Below are 6,000 nucleotides of genomic sequence, written 5' to 3' on the forward strand. Positions count from 1 at the left end.
GTGGTGCGCAAGAACAATTCTGTTAGCCCTTGCTGTCTTCGCGGCTGCTGTGCCTCCCTGGTCTCCTTCTCTCACCCCACTCCCCACCCCCCAGCACTCAACCAGCACCCTTGCCCTCCTGGCCCTTGTCACAAGCCCATGGCACAAGCCAAGAGCACGACAGAACAGCACCCCCACCCACTGGCACCCTCTGGTCCCACCAAGACGATGGAGGGCACTGACTGCAGGGCAGATGGTGCGCTTGTGTGCCCCACCGCCACCAGGCCGCCCGCACCCCAAGGCGAGTCTGCACGCCCTTCAATGTGTGTGTGTGTGTGTGTGTGTGTGTGTGTGTGTGTGTGCTTCTCAGGATCTGAGCCCTGCCCGCCTCCCGAGAGAGCCCTCCTGCCCAGGAAACCCCGTGAGGTGCAGGGCCGCTCTCCCATTCCAGGGGCCGCGGGCTCTCAGAATCCACTCCACCGCACTGGCCTTCCAAAACCTCTGTCTCTGAACCCGGGGAATGGCCATGCAAAGCCCCGGTGCCCTGGGCTCTGATCCCCATGCCCACCCTCAGGGGAGGATGCACTTTGGAGACGTGTGTGACGTCAATGAGCCAGTCAGGCAGCAGGAAACGCGTGGTTCGGCAGGAGCTTTGCCCGCTGTGAAGCTTGCCCCAGCATGCTACCCTGTCTGTCAGACCGCAGGGTTCTGCACTCGCAAAAGGCTGTAGGGATCCCTTGGACCTCAGGTGTATTTTCACACAAGTAGACACAGATGGGACAACAGAGACACAGAGGTAGGTCTGTGGGTGAGATCGCCGCCCCAACCCCCCCTAAACCCTTCCCCCCCCTCAGCCCCCTCCGCCCCATCACGGCCCCAACCCCCTTCGGGAAATGGGATTGCCAAAGGAAACCACCTTGGAGCAACCATGAGACTGTCTCTACAGAGCTGGCTACAGGCGTTGGGACCGCACGGTGGCAGTGTGTTCGGACTCGTGCCAGGATCCCCAGTTAGACAGGAATGGGAGAAACACGTCGTCCTTCCGCTGAGTAAGGCCGAGGGACAGTCTGGAGGAGGGCAAGAAGGGTGCTCTGGGCAACGTTCTCTCTAGGTGGACAGCTGTGTGGGCAGTGCTCAGGGGATGTGGTGAGAATGATGAGGAAAGGTGAGTGCTGGCACCCTCTCCCACCCAACAGTCCCCGGCTCCCTGACACCCCTCCCCAAGCCACCTGTAGACCAGTGTCCCCAGACACCTGCTTCCTCTCCTTGCACGCCCCACAATCGCGACCTACATACACCCTGTCTGCCACTCACGGATCAAATTCCCCATCATCCTTCTTTTGTCCCCAAATCCCAAAACCTCCCGCCACCACCACCACCACCACCACCACCACCACCACCACCACCACCACCACCACCACCACCACCACCACCACCACCGCTGCCACCGCAGCAGCCAACACTTCCCCACCCACACCCCCAAGCGCTCAAAAGCTAACTCACTCACTCACTCACTCACTCACTCACTCACACCCTCCCCAGCCTTCCACCATCCTTCCTCCCAACTGGCGGCGTCCACGCGTCCCAGGTGGGCCACCTTGGGCTCCTGAATCTTTCTCCCTCGCTAGCGTTGTCCTGCTGGCGCAAGCGCTGGCAGTGATCGTCGAGGGAACGCGCAGGGAGGTCAGCCTGGCGCGTGGTGTTGAGGGCTGAGCGGGCAGATCCTGAGAGCATAGGCACCGGGGCCGGGGACCGTAGCAGGTGCGCACGTGCGTGGCCTTGCCGGCGGCAGGGCCCGTGAAGTGGCTCAAGGTAGCCAGCGTTGGCGAGAGTAAAAGAGTGGTAGGTTGAGCGAGTGGCAAGTGTGTGTGGGGGCAGCGCCAGGCAGAAGAAAAGCTTCCCTGACCGGGAATCGAACCCGGGCCGCGGCGGTGAGAGCGCCGAATCCTAACCACTAGACCACCAGGGAACGTGGGAGCGCCTGTCCCGTCCATGCCACCTGCACTCGGAGCCCGCGCACCCATGGGCGCCCTGGCCAGCGGCCTCCCCGCCACGAGAGCACGGTGCCCTCTCCGACTTGGAGGCAGCTCCCCCAAAACACTGCGCGCCCGCCGCCTTCCCACGCAACTGGCGCGGGCAGAGCCACAGACCCAAGCTGCTCCCACACGCAACGCACTCACACCTGGCACGGAGGCCCCTGGGCTTCCCCGCAAAAGGTCGACCTACTGCGTTGGCCGGGAATCGAACCCGGGTCAACTGCTTGGAAGGCAGCTATGCTCACCACTATACCACCAACGCGGCACAGCCCGGGCTCCACCAACACCACGGCCAGCAGGCTCCCCGCCGCCAGCGGCAGCTGCTACTACCGCCGTCGCTACCGCCGCTCGCGCCTCGGCAGCCGCCGCCCGGCGCAGCCCTGTCCTTCCTGGACGCCAGGCGCCGTGCCACCCGCAGCGGCCGCTCGGGCCAGCCAAGCCCCGCTGCTCGCTCTCGCGGACCTAGCGCGCGCCCGGCCCCGGCCCCGGCCCCGGCCGCGGCCGCTGGGGGCGCCTGACCGGGCTCTCGCTGCCGCGACGCCGCAGCCCCGCGCACCCCCGCACCCGAGGCGCCCGACACCCCGACTTGGAGCGCCGGGTTTCTCCAAGGCCCTCCCTGCCTTCGGCGTCGGCTCGCGCCAGTTCCGCGGGCCTCAGCCAGGGCACAGGCGGCACTCAGGAGCAGCAGGAGGGTGATGCCCACCAGGGGGATCCCCCTACCTGCCCTGGCACCTGCGTGTGGGACTCCCTGCGAGGCCCGCGGCCAGCCTGAGCCGGATGGAGGCAGACACAGCTTTGGGACGGGCCGCTGGCCAGGCGCTTCGGACGCCAGAGAAAGAAGGCTGCTGTGGCGGGCGGGCGCGCGACTGGGCACCAGGAAGAAGGGCAGGGGAGCTGCGGCCGGAGGGTGGGCAGGCCAGGCGGGCGGCTTGGCAAGAACGGCTGGCGGGCGCCGGCCACTGGGCCTGCCTGAGAGCGGGGACCGGGTGGGCTGGTGGGTGGCCGTGGCAGAGTCCCAAAAAAAGGGACTGTGCCTCCCCGTCGGGGAATCGAACCCCGGTCTCCCGCGTGACAGGCGGGGATACTCACCACTATACTAACGAGGACGGCGGCTGCCGTCTGGGTGCCAGACCTCTCTCCGGCCGCCACCGCCACCGCCACCGCCACCGCCACCGCCGACGCCCACCCAGACGCCGTCGCTGCGCCCCCACGCCCAACACTGCTCCTCCCCCTTGGCCCACTGGCTCGCCGCGCAGAGTCCTCAACCCGCACCTCGCCCCGCACCAGCCCGACCCGCTTGCGACGCTCGCCGCGAGACACAGCCTCTCGTGCCGACTGGCGCCCGCCTCAACCCGCTGCCTGGGGCCTCCAGGGCGAGCGCCAGTGCCAGCGCGCGCGCCCGCCCGCCCGTCGCTCCGGCAGAGAGGCCCGGCGGCCCCCACTCCCGCGCGCAGGCCACAGGTGGCAGCCAGAGGAGGAGGACCAGTTTGGAGCGCAAGCCCAGCTGAGCGAGGAGAGTGCCTCGGTGCAGGATGCGGCGTCGGGGGCGGGCCCCAGCAGCCCGTCAACCCAAAGGCAGCGCACCTGGAGGCGCTGGGCCCGGGCTCAAGCACGTCGCCTGCTCCGCTGGCCACGTTCTGGCTCAGCTCCAGTGCTGGCGCCCCAGCCCAGCTTCCTTGGTGCCGCCACTCGGGCCGCCCAGGAGCGGCACCCGTGTGGGCCCCCTGGCCGAGCCAGGCGGCCGTGGGCGCTTGGGGCGAGCCGTCAGGATGGCCGAGCGGTCTAAGGCGCTGCGTTCAGGTCGCAGTCTCCCCTGGAGGCGTGGGTTCGAATCCCACTCCTGACACAGCAGCCTTTTTGGCAACAACAAACAGCCTGGACCCACCCGCCGCACACACACCCCTCTCCGGGCCGGCAGGCCACTGGCGCTCCTTGCGCCTCTCCAGCCGCCAGCGCCGGCCACGGGCGGGTCTCGCCGCCCCATCTGCACAGCGCTGACAGATGTGCTCCTACTGCAGCTCCCGCACACCTTCAATCCTCTGGCTTGGACAACCACAGGCCCCTCCAGGACCCCAGCCCCACCCCCACCCCCGCGGGCGCCACACGCCACCTTCAGCCGGGGAGCCTCAGCCGGGGATCCTTAGCAAGGGTCCACGCAGAGCGCTCGGCCCCGCAGCGCTCGCCACCCGATCCCACGGGATCGCACAGCCCCAGTGCGCGCGTGGGCCGGACCTCACTCGCCCGGCTCACGCGCGGGCTGGGGCCTTTCTTCTGCCGACGTGCCGCCTCGGGAAGCGACGGGCACAGGGGCATCGGCGCGGCCACCACCCGTTCCCTCCCCCTCCCGGCCCCCAGCGAAGTGGGTCGGTCGCTGTTGGGGGCGGGGGGGTCACTGCTGGGACCGCCGCGGGAACCTTGGCCGCGCTGCTTGGGCTCCGCCAGCGAGCCGGCGAGCGGCAGCGCGCGCGCACGGGACCCGTCTTCTTGCGACTCTGGGCGTCCTCCCAACGTCTGCCTGCCACAAGACTGCCCTTCGGTCTCGCTAGGTCGGGACCCTGCGCATGCCTGGGCTCCAAGCTCCAGGGCCGCCTGTACCCCGGCGCACCACTGGCTGTCGCCTGCACTGCTACTCAAGGGGAGTGGGGGTCCCAACGCCACGTCCCCACGCCATGTCGCGCCCACTCTCCCTCCCACTGCCAGCTCCGCTCCCGCTCCCACCACCACTCGCACCCGCGCCCAAGAACTCGCCCGGTAGGCCAGTCGGGCAGTGAGCAGTGTCTGGCGCTCCTCCACCAGTGGCAGCGGGGCGGCCGGGAGGAGGCAGGCCCACAGGCTGCAGCTGGCAGACTGTCGAGGAGGTAGCAGCGCATGGGTGGTTCAGTGGTAGAATTCTCGCCTGCCACGCGGGAGGCCCGGGTTCGATTCCCGGCCCATGCAGCCCACGGTCCCCTTTTGGTCCTGCCACATCAAAGGCTCACGGAGGGCTGCTCTGACCTCAGCTCTGCTCAGCTCTGACAAGCCCACACCCAGTCTCGCTTACCCCCTTCTCTTGGCTGCCGCTGCCCGCTGCCCGCTGCCCGCTGCCCACGACGCCCGCCTCTGCAGAGACCAAGGACCCAAAGGCCCTACCAGCGCACCCCTCGCCAGCACGCTCCACCCGCCGCCATCCCTGCCGCGCCCCACCTCCAACCACCCTTCTTTCTGCCCAGCCTCCCCGTTTCCTTTCTGGTCTTCAGGATCCCACACAACCTTCACCTCACGTTTCCCTTCAGTCCCAGACAGCATGCTAAAACACTCTGAAGCAGCGGCCCTTCAGGGCTCGACACCCTTCCCATCTCCGCGGCGCAATCCTGCTCACACTGCAAAAAACGACCCCATCCTTCCCAGGAAGGCCCACGCACGCACTCAAACTCCACAGAGAGATTCGGTCCTTTGGGCTACATGCTGATCACGGTCCCTCTCCCACCACAGACCAAGGACAGTCCCTATTGCAGAGGCACTCTGCCACACCTAGCCACCACCTCTTCTTCAATCTGCCCATTGCCATAGTGCCTGGGTCCCCTCGCCTGACTTTGGGTGGACGGTCTGTGGGGTCATTTGTTCACACGTGAGTGGAGGGCTGAAGGAGGAGAGGGGTGGGGGAGGCTATTTCAACCTGCACGGAGTCTGCCCAAGGCCCACCCGCCCCCACGCCCGACGCCCATCCATCCCAAGCACCCGCCTCACACGCTACTCCAGCCAGTTGAGTGTGTGCTACCCCTTGCCTGCCCTTTCCTCATATTTTCTCCCTCCCCTGCCCTCCCCTCCCCTCCCCTCCCCTCTCCTCCCCTTCCCTTCCCTTCCCATCCCATCAATCTCCGCCACTGTTTCTGCCTTTGCTCCCGCGCCTCTCTAGCTCACTGAATCTCACTCTCATTCTTGATGCCCCTTGGGCTCCCTTGCCCTCCATCTGCCCCCCACTGGTTCACCTGAGCTACTTGCCCAG

At 67.5% G+C, this 6,000-nt stretch overlaps 3 non-coding genes across 3 annotated transcripts; all 3 read right to left on the reverse strand.

Moving 5' to 3' along the window:
• Positions 1-1,876: 1,876 nt before the first annotated feature.
• Positions 1,877-1,948, reverse strand: TRNAE-CUC (transfer RNA glutamic acid (anticodon CUC)). The gene has a single exon. It is a non-coding gene; the product is annotated as a tRNA-Glu (tRNA).
• A 257-nt stretch (positions 1,949-2,205) lies between these two features.
• On the reverse strand, positions 2,206-2,277 carry TRNAG-UCC (transfer RNA glycine (anticodon UCC)). Its single transcript has one exon. It is a non-coding gene; the product is annotated as a tRNA-Gly (tRNA).
• Positions 2,278-3,049: 772 nt separating this feature from the next.
• On the reverse strand, positions 3,050-3,121 carry TRNAD-GUC (transfer RNA aspartic acid (anticodon GUC)). Its single transcript has one exon. It is a non-coding gene; the product is annotated as a tRNA-Asp (tRNA).
• Between the last annotated feature and the right edge of the window lie 2,879 nt (positions 3,122-6,000).

This window comes from Tenrec ecaudatus, chromosome 1 (assembly GCF_050624435.1).
Source record: "Tenrec ecaudatus isolate mTenEca1 chromosome 1, mTenEca1.hap1, whole genome shotgun sequence".
Lineage (NCBI taxonomy): Eukaryota > Metazoa > Chordata > Mammalia > Afrosoricida > Tenrecidae > Tenrec > Tenrec ecaudatus.